The sequence below is a fragment of the Dipodomys ordii genome, unplaced genomic scaffold, assembly GCF_000151885.1.
Source record: "Dipodomys ordii isolate 6190 unplaced genomic scaffold, Dord_2.0 Scaffold114, whole genome shotgun sequence".
Taxonomy (NCBI): domain Eukaryota; kingdom Metazoa; phylum Chordata; class Mammalia; order Rodentia; family Heteromyidae; genus Dipodomys; species Dipodomys ordii.
This window is the reverse complement of record NW_012267330.1, coordinates 4,336,836-4,351,905: the sequence shown is the minus strand read 5'-3', so window position 1 is coordinate 4,351,905 and position 15,070 is coordinate 4,336,836. Positions and strand designations below refer to the sequence as shown.

At 39.0% G+C, this 15,070-nt stretch overlaps 1 protein-coding gene across 1 annotated transcript in view; it reads left to right on the top strand.

The window, feature by feature from the left end:
* Fat3 (FAT atypical cadherin 3) overlaps nt 1-15,070 on the top strand; it is a 526,046-nt gene that overhangs the window by 127,820 nt on the left and 383,156 nt on the right. The window lies entirely within an intron of this gene.

Below are 15,070 nucleotides of genomic sequence, written 5' to 3'. Positions count from 1 at the left end.
ACCAGATAAGATGATGTTAAGCAAAATGAACCCCACGATAGGGACAAAAGTGGTTTTTTTTCTTGATATTGTTTCTAATGTATTTATAAGGTACCATGTGATTTTTTTTGTTTCTTTGTATGTTCTTCCCCCACAGTATAACCCCTGTTTTCAATGTATTTGATGTCAGTATAATTTGGGGAGGGGAAGGGAAAAAAACAAAATGTTTAAATAGGGATACAGGTTGACCCACTGTAACAATGAGATGTACAAGACACTATGTTGAAAAAGGAACTTTACAATTTAGCAGGGAGCGGGGAGAGACTGTAGTTGTAGAGATGGGAGAGAAGGGATGGTAGGGAAAAACAAAGGAGGAGGCACTAATGCTTGATAGGAGATGTACTCGTTACCTTGTTCATGTAACTGTGACTCCTCTGTACATTATTTTTACAAAAACTTATTTAAAGAAAAGAGTAGTTATGTTCATTCATGATTCCCATATTCAATATCTAAAGAATCAAGGATGCTTTTTGGTGTTTTAACTTGCACTGTCATGTCCAGTTTGGGGGAATTGCTTAAGAAATAGACTAGTTGTTATGTATGTTACCATTTGGGAATACTAAGAGGAGAAGTAACCACTGGAGTAACAGCTGTATAAACACGCTAAGTGAACCAGCTAACACACAGGCAGCCTGGAGGAGTAACACATCTTCAACGCATCCTTCATAACCAGGCTTCTCTTATAATCTTTTCCTGCTCCCTCTCTTCAATCTTGATTCTTGCCCATTTAGTTTTGTGAATTCTAAACAAGGTTTTTCCTAACGTTTCTCAATGAAGCTCCCTATCTCCTAGACTATGAGCTGTGTGTGTCTCCTGTCTCATTATTATTTATCCTCGCTTGTATTTTCCTCTGCCCTTGTCACTTCCTTTCTGCCTTCAAATTTATTGAGCACCTCTTCTATATCCAGCTCTGCCAGCAAGAGAATGTGCAAGGGAGACACCGCTCTCTTTCTCTCTCGGGTCTGATACTGTAACAAAAGTTCCAGAGACAATTCTTGCAGAGTATCTGGAACAGAGAACACACTCAACAAATGTCCCTTTATTACACTTATTTTTTAAGTCCTTAAACATAGGCAAAGTGAGTCTCAGAGTTACTGAATGGCCTGTGTATTCATAGAACACAAGTTGCGATCAACAGTTGCCAGGGTGAGGTTCTCTTCTAGTCTGCCCAAGTATGGTGATTGTTAATGTTGTGCACCATGATGAGGATGCTATGTAGCTTGTCACAATCGGTTAATGATCCTAAGAGTTAGTGTGTGACACAAGTAGACGGTCAGTGGCTATAGTAGTTTGCCCTCCTCAATAAGAACCCCTGCATGAATCTTCTCAATGAACAATGCTTATTTCAAGTCATATCTTTCTGGCATAGAGCCTCTATATCATTGTGGAAATCATCATAACTTCCTGTTACTTGTTTCTCTGAGTTATTTTATTCTAATATTTTAGCCCTTATTTAATCCTTAATTTTTTGTCCTGACACTATTGACATCAACTAGATTCTCAGGGTTGGGCAATTCATGTTTATGACTCTTAACAAAAATGGTATTTATGATGTTGCTATTAAGGGTGTATTCATAAGCCAGATAGATGGATACGAGAATAGCATGCATTCAAAATGAAGGGTCTGGGAAAATGAGAAGTTAAAAGTTATTTAATACTCAGTGCTGGCTGCTCACACCTGTAATCCTGCCTACTCAAGAGCCTGAGATCTGAGTATCATGGTTCAAAGCCAGCCCAGCCTGGAAAAAAATCTGTGAGACTCTTAGCTGCAATAACCCACCAGAAAACTGGAAGTGGTGCTGTGGCTCAAAGTGTAAAACACTAGCCTTGAGCAAAAGTGCTCAGAGACAAGACAGCGCTTAGGCCCTCGGTTCAAGCCCCACGACCAATAAAAACAAAAACAAAACCTGTGTGATAAACCTTCACCAGTGGTTCTTGCCTGTAATCTTAGCTACTAAGTAGACTGTGACCTGAGAACATAGGATATGGACTACATCTGCCTCCTCAAGGGAGGAACAGGGTTGGCCTGAGAAAGCTGATGTTATGCATCAGTTTTGCCTTATGTGAGGTACTGAACTGCAGAAACATCAAATAAGGTAAAACTCACAGCTTATTGTACATACATTATATGAGATGGACTGACTCACCCCTGCTCTTCAGTGCAGAAATGACTGTAAATTACACCCTTTATGTTCAACTGTACATTACATCTTTTGAGCCAATAACCACTGTCAGTAATATTCTGAAATCCCATTCCTAGGCTTCGAGGCTGTAATTGTATCATGTTTGTGGGTGGATTGAATCTATTTTTTCAAAAAGAACTAAGCTAAGTAATTTTTGAAAGATGTCTTTGGTAGTGTGTGTGTGTGGTAAGTGTGTGTATGTGTATGGTGTGTGAATGTATATTTGTACAGTCTAGCAGTTTATTGGTATAAAATTTTTCAAAACAAGATTTTTGTATTCTACAGACTATGTATATGTAAGCCGAAAAGTGGCTGTCTGTAAAAGAAAACAAGTTACTTTTAATATTAACTTGGCTTCACATTAAAAATGTTTATAACTTACAAATTACAGAGAGACTCACATGTTGCACTGATGTAATGAAAGAAGCTGTTTTTAAAATCCTTGGGATGCTAATATTTATATGTTGGTCACCTTCTTGAACTCTGGAGATGATGGCACCTAGTAGGTGGCAAATGGTGACAATTCAAGACATTTGCTGTATCCCCTTCACCCCACTTGTTTATTGACACATCACATTGAAGCATCCCAAGCAACAGGAACAGAGCAGAAAAGAATGGTCTCCAAACTCATGCTTCTCCAGAGACAGAAAAAGAGCAGACTAAAGCTGTATGGAGTCTGTGGGAATAATTGGACCACATATTGATAGACTGCCTGATTTTAATCATCTTAATGAGGTTGCCAAGTCCAATAGATTACATAGAAATAAAAGGGTCTGAACACCAAATTAGTGTCTAAACAGCTAATTCTTTGGTCATGTATTTATTATATAAGTGAAAACATTTCTCTCCACCCCTGTCTTCAGACATACCAGCACTACGACACAGTTGCAAATTCATGTACACACAAATACCACAGGGTGGGTGGGGCTTCTCAGCTAGTCGCTAGTGCAAGTCAGAAAGACATAGAAACAATCTTCAATTGCAGAGACAAAGTGCCAGCTTATATGCACCCCAAGAATTGTACTGTATCTTAAGAATAATGATTTTGACACACTTCTAATTATGTAGCTAACCAATTGTAACTTTATACAAACTCAGTAAATCTGTTTCTTGACTAATACTGCTCATGAAAAGGTAATTTTGCATATATTCTGCATGCAGGGAAAAGAACAGAGTTAAGACAAATTTCATCCAGCTTAGTTGTGACTGAACAAAGGAGTGTTCAGGTTGGCAGTGCACATTGTAGGTAAAGATATAGAAACGATATGGATAATTTTCCTAAATTTCTCAAAGGAATCATCTTTGAAATAGAAGAGTCTACTGTTTTTCTGGTAGACTCATCTTTGTTTTGCTCTAATTTGCTCTCAGAATAAAACACAGCAGAATTGTCCTTTAGGGGGCTGTTTCTATGGATTGGTTAGTTCTTTTATTGACTGTGTATTAACATTCTCTAAACTATAGGTTCTTTCTGTTTCTTTACTATACTATATTTTCCAAGCCAAACAGATGGTGGTGCCTGTTTTAAAGGAACATTTTGTTTTGACAAGTGCATCCACTGTTGGTTGGGGTCATGTCTATCTCATTTTTCAGAATTGACTAACAACTACAGATCCACTGCAGGGTACAGGGAAAATGATTTCATTCATTATTGATGCCTTACCTTATCGTATAAACATTTATTAATTGTGTGTACATGCATGTGTGTCAAATACTGTAATCAAGTGCAATTAAAAATCCCAGAGTTTCTATCTTCTCTATTTGTTTTTACCCAAACAACACCATTTAAAAGTCCAAAACCAATGGATACATATTTATTCTCCTCCACAAATGTCCTTGTATCTTCTTTTAATGTATCATTATTTCTAAGTCTTTTCTTTTCTTTAACCTGTTACATGGCTGAAAGCCCATCAGGTAATTTTTCTCAGCAAAACAGCCTTCTTATAACAAAGGTGAATTCTGATCCTTGCCTTTATGACCAAGAGCCCAGGGGAGTTTGAAATTGCTTTTCCCTTAAATTTTCCCATAATTTGACCTTTCTGACCTCTGCTATCATTTACTTTCTTAAGTGAGAAGCTTTACTCAACTACTAGTAAGTCTAACCTGGTTGTAAGAGGAGGGAGAGGACTTGAGAGAACCAAGAATGAAGGACAAAGCTTAAAAGTCATTATCTCTTTCCAGAAGAAACTTCCACATTCTGCCTTACAGGACAACAATGCGAGGTCCTTGTGTCCAGGGAGACTTGACCCTCATAGTTACAATACACTGTGAAGGTTTCAAGAATACTGATTTGACTTTACTTCTAGAATCAGGAGTCATCTGTATAACCTAGTCTATGATCATCTTCTAGAGGGAACCGAATCCTATGGATGTGAACAACAATAGCTTACATTTATCAAGCACTTCTATGGGTCAGACATCCAGATAACATTTGCATTGGTGATCTTTCAATTTTCACCACAAACTAAACTAAAAAAAAAGTTGATTCCATTTGAATGATATAGTATAAAGAGCATGAAGCTCCATGAGGTTAAATAATTTTCCCCAAAATAACAGATTTTAACCTAGATCTCAATGTCTCTACAATCCATGTTTTGAACTACAAACTAAATTGAACAACCCCAGTCCTTTTGGTCTTGCCTCCTAAATGCCTCTTAAATCCACAGCCTAGGCTAGGAGTTCTCAAATTTGAGCACATATCAGTTACCTGGATGATGTGTCGAAACAGAGGCTCAGTAGTGTCTGTTGTAGTCAGGCCCAACATCCCTGACACTGGCATTCATACTTAGGTATAATCCACTCCACTTGCACAAGGGATTGGTGTCTCACTTCTAACCTATAGACAAGGACACAGGTGATGAAGTGCAATTCTCATGACTATGACATACTTCATAACACTGTGCTTTGCCAATTGGTTTATTCTAGAGGCTATTTGTGGTCTTGATGAAGTAACAGCCATATTGAGCAAGCTCTTTGTAAATGAACTGTGGATCAATTCCAGAGACTACAAGTGGTCTCTAGATGACAGCTAGCAGTAATCCCAGACTATCACTTCTTCAGCCTCAAGTGAATTGGTTCTGACAACAGCCCAGCTGAACTTGGAAGCAGACTGTTTCTGTACTTGAGGCTATGGATGACAGCACAGCCTGGCAGATGCATTGATTACTGCTCTGAGAGACCATGAGGAGGAAGCCTGCTGAGCAGTGCCCAGACTCCTTCCTGTTAGGAATTGTGCAATCATAAATGCAATTCACTTTAAGCCGATAAATGTGTGGTTATTGATTCCACAGATAATCATCAATAGATAACCATTACCCACAATACTTTGAATCTAGTAGCTCTAGTGGAAGAACTTCCACCTATGAGATTCCCAAAGAAAGAGATGCCACTGACCCAGGAACCACAATTAAAGAACCAATAGCCTAGATCTAGACAATCACATCCTGCCTTCCTGTTCCATGGACACCTTCTGATTCTCCCTTCCCCATTTCTCACACTGCAGGTAGAGGTTCTCAAAAGAAGAAAAATACGTTATTTTTTCCTCAAATTCTTTCAACATCCCTTATTGTTTCAAGATAAACATTTTGATCCTCTTTCTCTCCTGGAAGATGTGATGTGGTCCCAAGCCACTGTAACTCCTGCCCCATCCACTCCACTTTTCCTCACCCCAGCCATAGGGGCTGCTTTTATATTCCCTAGCTGCCCTCCTCTACCTGGAGCCATCCTCAACATTTGTATAAGCCCCTTGATGTCTCTCTAGATGTACCCTTACTTCACCTTGAACCCTGTTACCCCTTTCTGCCATCTGATCCTGCATGGTGAGTCTTTCTGATATACTCAGAAGCCTGTCTATGTGGTTTTGATCTCAGCTCTACCTACTAACAGTGGATAATGCGCAGATTTATTCATCTTTTTTTTCTACTAAAATATTATTGTATTAATGCCAGAAGGTTATTATCTTTCACCATAAAATTAAGTGATAATATGTGACTTCATCAAATTAGGATATTGGAATGCACTCAATGATGTGAATCCATGCCTGAATTTTGTTTTCTTGCCCTACCTGGGTTTAAAATCAGGACTTTAAGATGAGATAGACCTCCAGCCCTGTTTTTTTGCCAGCTAAAATTTTAAGGGGTATTGCTTCTCACCGAGCTATGCTTCTGAGACACAATTTGACCACTTTTGGGTTTCTTAAAGTCCCCTGCACCACCACATACAACTCCCCTTGATGCAGACAAAGAAAGGCTCAGGGACTCTCTGCCTGAACTAGTGTTGGATTGTGATCCTCTTGTTCCCAGCTTCCAAAGTGGCTAGGATTACAGGTGTAAAACTTGAGCACTCAGTTCAAGTGGTTGCTTTTTATTTATGGAACTTCTGCTCCTACTATTTTACTGCTTAAATTTCTGCATGTGAATAGACATACAAATACCTTATTTCCATTTTCAGGATTTAATTGTCAAGAACCATACCTACATTTTGTTGCACCTTAGGCTCATTACTTAGTGAACTAATAGCACAAGTCCCTCAAAAACTGCAATACATACCTAACAATTAGAATCAGTGCACATTCCTTCCACCCAGTTGGAGTGTCAGTTCTCCTGCATTTAGTCCTTAGTTGTAATCATCCTTGCCTTCTTCCCTTCACTCCCTGGTTTGCACTAAGATATTGTGGGCCTGTTAGGGGGACTTGGTCTAGAATTTCAGTTCTGCCTTAGACATCGGCTATAACATCTTTGCTTCTTGAGATGTTTTTCTTTACCTCAATGTCTTTCCAGTGCATAAGATGCTAAGAAGATAACATTGCTCCACAGAAAACTACATTAGCAGAGATCAAAACTGTGATCCTGAATTCAGCAACTCTTTGTCAGGGCTGGTCAGCATGCTGGAAAATGCATTGTGACATAATTCTCTTTGCAGAAGGCTAGAGAGAAGTTCAATTCCTTTCTTGATTATAAAAAGAGACATGCATTTTTAGAGCTTTTTTTCCCCCTTCAACTTTCTCCCAGGAGTAGCAAGGGAGACAGTCCAGAATACTAGAGTCTGCAAGGTTCTCTGGAGATGTTTTTCCTTCTTCCTTCATCTCATTAACCTTTATTCTGAGACTACTTTTGCATGTCTGTGTTTAATTAAGAGTTTTAGCATGCAGTATGGAAGGGGCCCATCTCTCCCCTTGGCTTAGTCCTTCATCTGATTTGAGTTGAAGGTATACTTTTTTGAGAATTAATTATAATTACACTTGACAAAAGAAACAGCTCTCTTTTTGTGTCTGCAAATCCTTGAGGCTGGCTTATATGCAACTAATGATGATAGCCATTGACATAATCAGTTCTAATGGTTTCTACTGTCTACCTAGTTTTGCATACACCAATGTAATTCAAATCTCAGAAAGGCTGGGGCTGAATGGTCCTTTGTTCTGCATTTAAAATATTACTTCAATGTTCTTAAGAAATAGAAACAGAAAGAGGTCTGTTACTGTAAACTCAATTTGTGTCTGAGCTTTGCTTTCCAGCTCTGGGATATGGGAGAGTCTTCAGTTCTTTTTGCCTGGCTGCTCACCTTCTGAAAGGTAACCTTTCTAACAAAGCAGTGAAAGATCTCTTGTGAGAAAGGACTTTGTAAAACATAAACTGTTCTTTAGTTGTGATTTTTATTTCAAATTCAAATCATCATTTTAAGAATTTATTTTGAATTTGTTACATTCCAAAAACAAGTACAATTCCTATTATTTAATTTTTCAAAGTCAGAGATCAGTACCTTGCAATGAATTAGCACATGAAGTTTATAATGTCTTATACGCTTTACAAATTATTTTTGCCTATATTAACCTGTTCCTATCCTTCAAGAGGGTAAAGGTAAAATACTATTACTGGGCATCTTGATGTATATGTTTCATTTGACCTAAAAATGTGAGCTAGTTAAAATTAGCTGCGCTTTTTAGATAAGAAAACTTAGGGTCAGGATCTAAGGTAAGATTCTCACTTTTGTGATCATACTCGCATAATTTACAGTATAGAGACATCAGTTTGCCACTATGCAAATTCTGTTCATAAGTGTTCATTTTCACCTAGGTTTTCAGAGGACTATGGGATTAGAAGGGACCTTCATTGATTATACAGATCTATATTATTGATTATATAGATCTAAGGCACAGCCAGGGCAAGGTTCAGACCAATAATCAAAATTCTGTAGCTTTGTGATTCTCAAATTATGATAATCAGTTTCCTATACTGGTCCCAGGAGATTAATAACATTTTGTTGTTGTTGCTGTTGTTGAACTTGGCTGTGCCTACTGTCATATAGTTAATATAGACCAGGGATGCTGCTAAACAGCCAATGTGCAGGACAGACTTCCCCCTTAGAACAAAAGCTTACATTGTTCAAATGCCAATGGGAAAGATCATTGCAAGAGATGGCACCAGAATTTAGGTTTAAATTATAATTAATTTTTTTCTAGGGGACAAGGGGAGAAAAATTTGTTGTGGGCAAAGGATATGGAATTTGCAAAATCACTGAAAGAGGGCTTTCTATGTGTAGGTATTTGTCAGCTCTTCTTGCATTTCTATAGCATTTCCATGAGGAGGCATGTGTATTGACACTAGAGCAGTGTGTTAAGATCATTTATTTTAATAGTAGGTCACATTGGGAACTAAATTGCAGATGAATGTTGTTCCTGAGGATAACTCTTTCTGCCAGATAGACTGTGAACATCATCACCATCCTTAAAGAAATGTATAGAGATTTCCTCTAAAATGATTGTACTTGCAGGTAATAAAGCCCAATAATGGCTTTTTGCAGACCAAAGCTCATTTCCTTTAGTGAACATCCAGAAGGATCTAACTATATACAAGTGGTCTGGACCATTATTCCACATTGAATAGAGTACCTTTTCCTAGCTCTCAGATTCACAATTCTCACGTCTGCAGCTCATTCATGATCTTCACTCCAGGTAAGATAGTTTGATCTGCATGGGAACAAGACTCAAGAGTTCCCTTTTTCAGTAATACAGAACTAAAGCTCTCCAAACAATGCAATTTACTAGTCCTGGGTGATTCTGAACCAAGCTATAATTATAATTGGCATGATGATCACAGTAAAAGTATAGAAAGTATTTCACTATGGAGGGGAGGACGTGAAGATCAATAAGATATGTTCTCATCTCTTGGTGTTCACTGTGAGGGCTATGGATTTCCTCTGCCATGATACCTGATTTCCCTTAATCCTGTCATCTAAGGTTGGTACCACCAACCCTATAGCAGTGGCAATCAGCCTGAGCTTTGGCCTTGGATTAGTTCTTCAACTTTTCCCCAGATAACTTGAGAGAATGAAATGAAAGCAAACACTGAAAATTCTTGACACACAGAGGGACCACACAAATACTTGTTCCTTCTTTCCAAGGTGGCTATTGACAAAATGTTCTGTTGATTTCACCCCTGGCAAAGCAAATGAGGTCAAATAAAAAGCAGTGGTGGGAATTATGGGTTTCACAGTTTCTGTGTTGTTCAGTTTTGTTTCCTTGAAGTTTTACATAATGTGCAAAGAGTTTCTCATTCGCAGTTTTGGGATTTTAGCTGACTTGTCATTCTCTAAGGTGATTTCTTCTGCTGTCTGTCAAAGTTGGTTTTAACCTTGGATGGAGACATCCAGACCCTGTTTGTACTATTCCCTGTAGTTATAGGCTCGCCTCCTAATCCCAGCTGGAATTATCAGAATTTCTCCACTAGCTCAGTCACTACTGCTTTTGAAGTGTGCCTGTATTAATAGGTATGAGAAGAAGTTTCCTACAAAGTCCTAGAGCTCTAGCTATTTGACTTTTGGTGGATCTCTGAGCTATAGATCCTGACTCCTTTGTGACTGCCTTAAGTATTTAGGTAAGCTGGGAGTAAATGTTACCTATAGCCATCTTAGGAAAGCCTTCTTCCATCTTTTTCCCCCTAAGTTTCTCATACTGCTTGTTTGAATATGCTAATGCATCATTTATTCTGATTAGATTGCCTTTCCAGTCTCAAAATGTGGGCTTAGGTGTTCCTGCTTAGCCTCTTCTGACTTTGTGTTCTATGTCTAATAGCACTTGTGATTACTTTTATTATAACCCTTCAATTTCATTTTATTCATTTTTCTGGGTGTTCCCATCAAGATTGTAAGGTCTTGGGGCACAGAAGCTAAGCAAAGTGTATCTTCACCAAGTCCATTCTGATGTCCTTTAACACATGGAATTATGAAGACAGGACAGGAAGAAAGAGAACTAAAGATATACTGAGGGTTGTGTAGCTGTGAGCAGATTGTCCCAACTCTATGGTCTCATTGGCCCCGGAGCTAAGCTTCTGGGAAGCAAAAATGTCCTGAGACATGGCATCTAGAAGCTGAGCATGAATTGAAGGGGTTTAGGAGAATAGTCTGGCATGAGAAGCAGAGGCTACACAGACCTGGGACAAGTCTTCATTCTGTGACTCAGGAGATCTGTGAACTCAGGAAAGATCTCTAATACTACTGTCCCTCTTGGTAAAAGAAAAATGTGGTTAGTATTATCTACTTAATAAATAGCATCCCTGTAAATGTCAAGACCCATGATTTACATACCCAGATGTACGTGTGACTGCCGGTGTCCTGGTTTTCCCTTGTTTGACTGTTCCATAGCTTCTACACTTATTATTGGTGTTATGATTATTAATCAATGTTTATGTCTCAAGTCCTTTGGTAGGAGCTTCCTATTCTTGATCTCACTTAACTTTTTTCAATAACCCAGTAAAATAAGGAGTCTATTATCATACATAATACACAGATGTAGAATTTACTAGAGCATGTAGGTGATTTACTTACTGTTTTTCATGATAAGTAATTGGTATTTAAAATCAAGATATCTTGTTGTGAAACCTATAACCCTTCCAACATGGTCAGGAAACACTTACATGAAACTGCTATGAAGTTTTCAACAGAACACATGGAAGATGAGACATTTAATAAAATCTTATATTCCACAGCCTCAAATCTCAATCAACCAAGAATGGATCATAAAAGCATGAAATCTCAACATATTAATAACTCTAGCAGAACAATTGTTTTTTTTAACTGATGAAACTACTGAGTATCATTTAAAGACATCATGAAAATTGGATTATAATGTAGATTGTTGGTGTCTTTCTTTAAATCACTCAATTTAGGATTCTGATTTGTACTCAGAATCAACACTCCAGTAGTTCTTTCTATTGTCTAGTCCATAATTTCCTCAAGGATAAAGGCAACTTCAGTTTCATAATAAAATATAGTCTTTGCCTTGCACATTGTACTTTCTGAAGTGTGTTTGTAACTTCTTGTTTGGTGCACATAGCAACACAGCAATGGGCAACACACATTACTTCTTATGAATAGATGCTGTGACTGAGGCTGTCGTTGAGGGTGAGTTATCCAAGGTCACCCTGCTAATTAGTGCCAGAGGTAGGGCTGGAATCCAGGTCTGGGCTCAGCGTGCATCTCCCCAGAGCCTTTTTCAGTGTGATTGGACAGCTGCAACAATTTGTACACAATGAAGTGTTCAACCATTTTGCCTGGCTGATTTGGCTCAAAACAATTGAAGATATTTGTCACTATGATTTTCATTGTTTCTCCAAAGGAGCTCATTATCTCTAGTTTGCTGGTGTGTAGGAGAGAACAGAAAGCAAACTATTGATTATATGGACACCTACAAAGTTTTCATAGCAGAGAAGATGCCTGCTTTAGTCCCTGACTAACTCAGTTATGCCTGGGAACAATTCTTCCTGATTCTACTTAAATGGACAGGATCCTATCCAACTCCAGTGACTCCTGAGACAGAATGTCCATTAGCAGGTCCTAAGAGGGTAATAAAACTATATACACCGTGTGCTGTTTTTATTCAGAGTTCTTTGTAGTACAAGCCACATGGTTTGGGGATGATTTGGGTCCTTAGCTCTTAGCTATTTGAACCCAAATCAGCTGGTTTTAATCAGAGTCCAAGTGATGTTTCCAAGTGTTAGGTATTTATTTTGGTAATCTGTAAAATCTTCATTAGATGTGCATTTTTTTCTGGTGTTGATCCATCCAAAAGATGAACACTGACAATATTCAGTGAATAAATTTGGGAACTGGTGATTAATTAAATCTGTTGTGCTGACCATAGCTGCAGACATAGGCCAGCTCATAACCACCTTGTCTGCTGCCACATGTACCCTGTGGGCATTTGCTAAAAACAAATGGATGTTATAGCATATGCAGACTTTTCCTTAAAATGTCTCATGGTCCTTCTCCAAGCCCCTAGCACAAAGCAAATGTGCTATTATGCACCTTTTACAATGGCTCTCTACCTTTCTGCTATTCCCTGGACATCCTATCTTTTTAATTTCTTGTTAGAAACCCTCTTTTGCTAGAGTCCCATTTTTTCTAAGAATTTTATTCATCCTTGGAAGCCAGGCCCTATTCTCTTCCTCTGTGGGGATTTTCGTGACACCTGCCCAACTCAGAGCTCCAGGTGGGCCCATCAGTGCCTCTATTCCCTTTGCATTTTCATGTCACTTGTTCAACATGTCTCTGAGACACAGCAGGCTCTACCAACAAGTGCATGCCCTACATTCTGCAGACACTGCAGATCTACGCCTAGATAGTGGTGGAGACCACATAGACACTTATTCATTCCCCAGTGAGTTCAAGGAGGAAATACCGCATGCAATCTAACTGCAAACCTCTGTAGGGTAGGTAGACTGGGATCCCATTTTGTAATTAAAATTAATTTGAGGAGACTTGGGGGTTATTTGGAAAGTGCCAAAAGATAGGATTGGAGGCAGAGCTCCACAGCAGGGCAGGAATATAGATTCCACCTTGTATCTCCTGCCTCATTATCTGCGTCTGGCAGTCATCAGCACTCAGCATACCTGGGCCTTTCTTTGGCCTCCTTGCTGAAACGGTCTTACTTTGGAGATGCTAGTCAGAGGTTTGTGTCTGGGATTGGTTTGGAGCTGGATAGCTTCAATCAGGTCTCCCTAATTTTTGCTTATGTAGGTCTTGTGCTTCCTCTTCTAGCAGTATTTACATGTATGTCTAGCATCATACTTGGCCACCATTTCATTACCTGTTCACCTGTCCTGTGAGATGTTCTCTGTATCTGAGAAGTGGCCTCAGCTGCTCTCTGCTCCTTGGAACTGTAGATCTAAACCATTTTTGTTAGAGGATGAACTTTTCTCAGAGCGTTCCTTCCTCCCTCCTTCAGTCCCTGCCTGCCTGACTTATTTCCTTACCTTTTTCTTTTCCTTCCCTCCCTCCCTCCTGCTCTTCCTTCCTTCCCTCCCTCCCTCCCTCCTGCTCTTCCTTCCTTCCTTCCTTCCCTCCCTCCCTCCTGCTCTTGCTTCCTTCCTTCCTTCCTTCCTTCCTTCCTTCCTTCCTTCCTTCCTTCCTTCCTTTCTCCTTTTCTTCCTTCTTTCCTTGTGTGCCAATCCTGGGGCTTGAAGTCAAGGCCTTATTACTGTCCCTGAGCTTCTTTGCTCTATGACTAGCTCTACTTTCGGCTGCTTGTGTGTTTAATTGGAGATAAGAGTCTCAAGGATTTTCTTCCCTAGGCTAGATTAGAATAGAGATCCTCAGACCTCAGCCTCCTGAGTAGCTAGGATTATAGGCATGAGCCACCTATACCTGGCTCTTTTTTTATTCTTTTTTGTGTGCATAGCATGCAGGGGGGAAAGTCTATTTTTTAACATTTCTATGGTTGCATATTATGTACCAACCATTTCCTCTGAATCTCTCTCCCCATCCCACTCTCCCCTCCCACAAAAATTTCAACATCTTTTCACTGTTCTATTTTCAAACATGGAAACAAACTACTTCTGACCATATTTATCCATATCATCCCACTCAATAGTCCTCACTCTCCCCAATGGCACCTAATAAAGCTCGCCTCACTTTTCAGTCATTCATTTTGCCATTTCATTTCATATGTATTAACTGTACCCAGAAGCTCCATCTTTGGATGTGCACTTGCAAAATTTTGCTCAGAACACCAATCACTACTGTTTTTTACCTGTGCCCCCCCACCTGCTATTGGTCAACGCTTTCATTGGGCTTCTTATGCGACTTTATGGGTAGATGCAAGGAATTTCAGTTATTCACCCTCCATCTTTCTTTTCCATTTCCTCGTTCTTTGGTCCAGGGAAGATGATTTCTACTAAGAGGAGGGAGAGATGTGATGGAGGCAATGATGAAAGGGACGATATGGGTCAAGATGCATTGTACTTATAAAGCAACATGTTGAATGATAATCCCTTCTATAATTACTTAAAGATAATAAAATATCTACAGGCACACAGTGCAAAGGTTTGGGTACAAAATATTACTTCTGTATGGAGGTATTTATGGAAATAAGAACAAAATTGTAGGCACCTCTTGTATACACATTTCTCTCTTATTTTAGCTGCTCTCAGGGTAGCTAACATTCTCATGCCATTCTGTGAGGAAGGGAACTGAAGAGTGGAGAAATTTTTTAGTTGGCTGGAGGTCACATAGCTACTTCATGACAGATTTAGACCTTGACCTAAGTCTGCTTCCAGATTTTCTGACATGACATCATCTAGTAATTATAGAGGTGACACAGCTTAAATTGGCCAGAATTGTCAATCATAGGTCAGTATGCTATAGAAAGGAATCAAGTTGTTAACACATTTTATAAGGTCTTGTTTAAAAGCAAGAGATGGAGGGGAATTCTTACCTGGTTTCTTCTGTCTGTAATTAGATACCATGTGGGTGGCTTTTAATCTTTGCTACTAGCAGCTTACTTATGGAGAAGACAAAGGAGAGCCTTTTGATATTCCTTTTGTATATGCATTCCTTTTTGTTTATACATTGTGTAAATG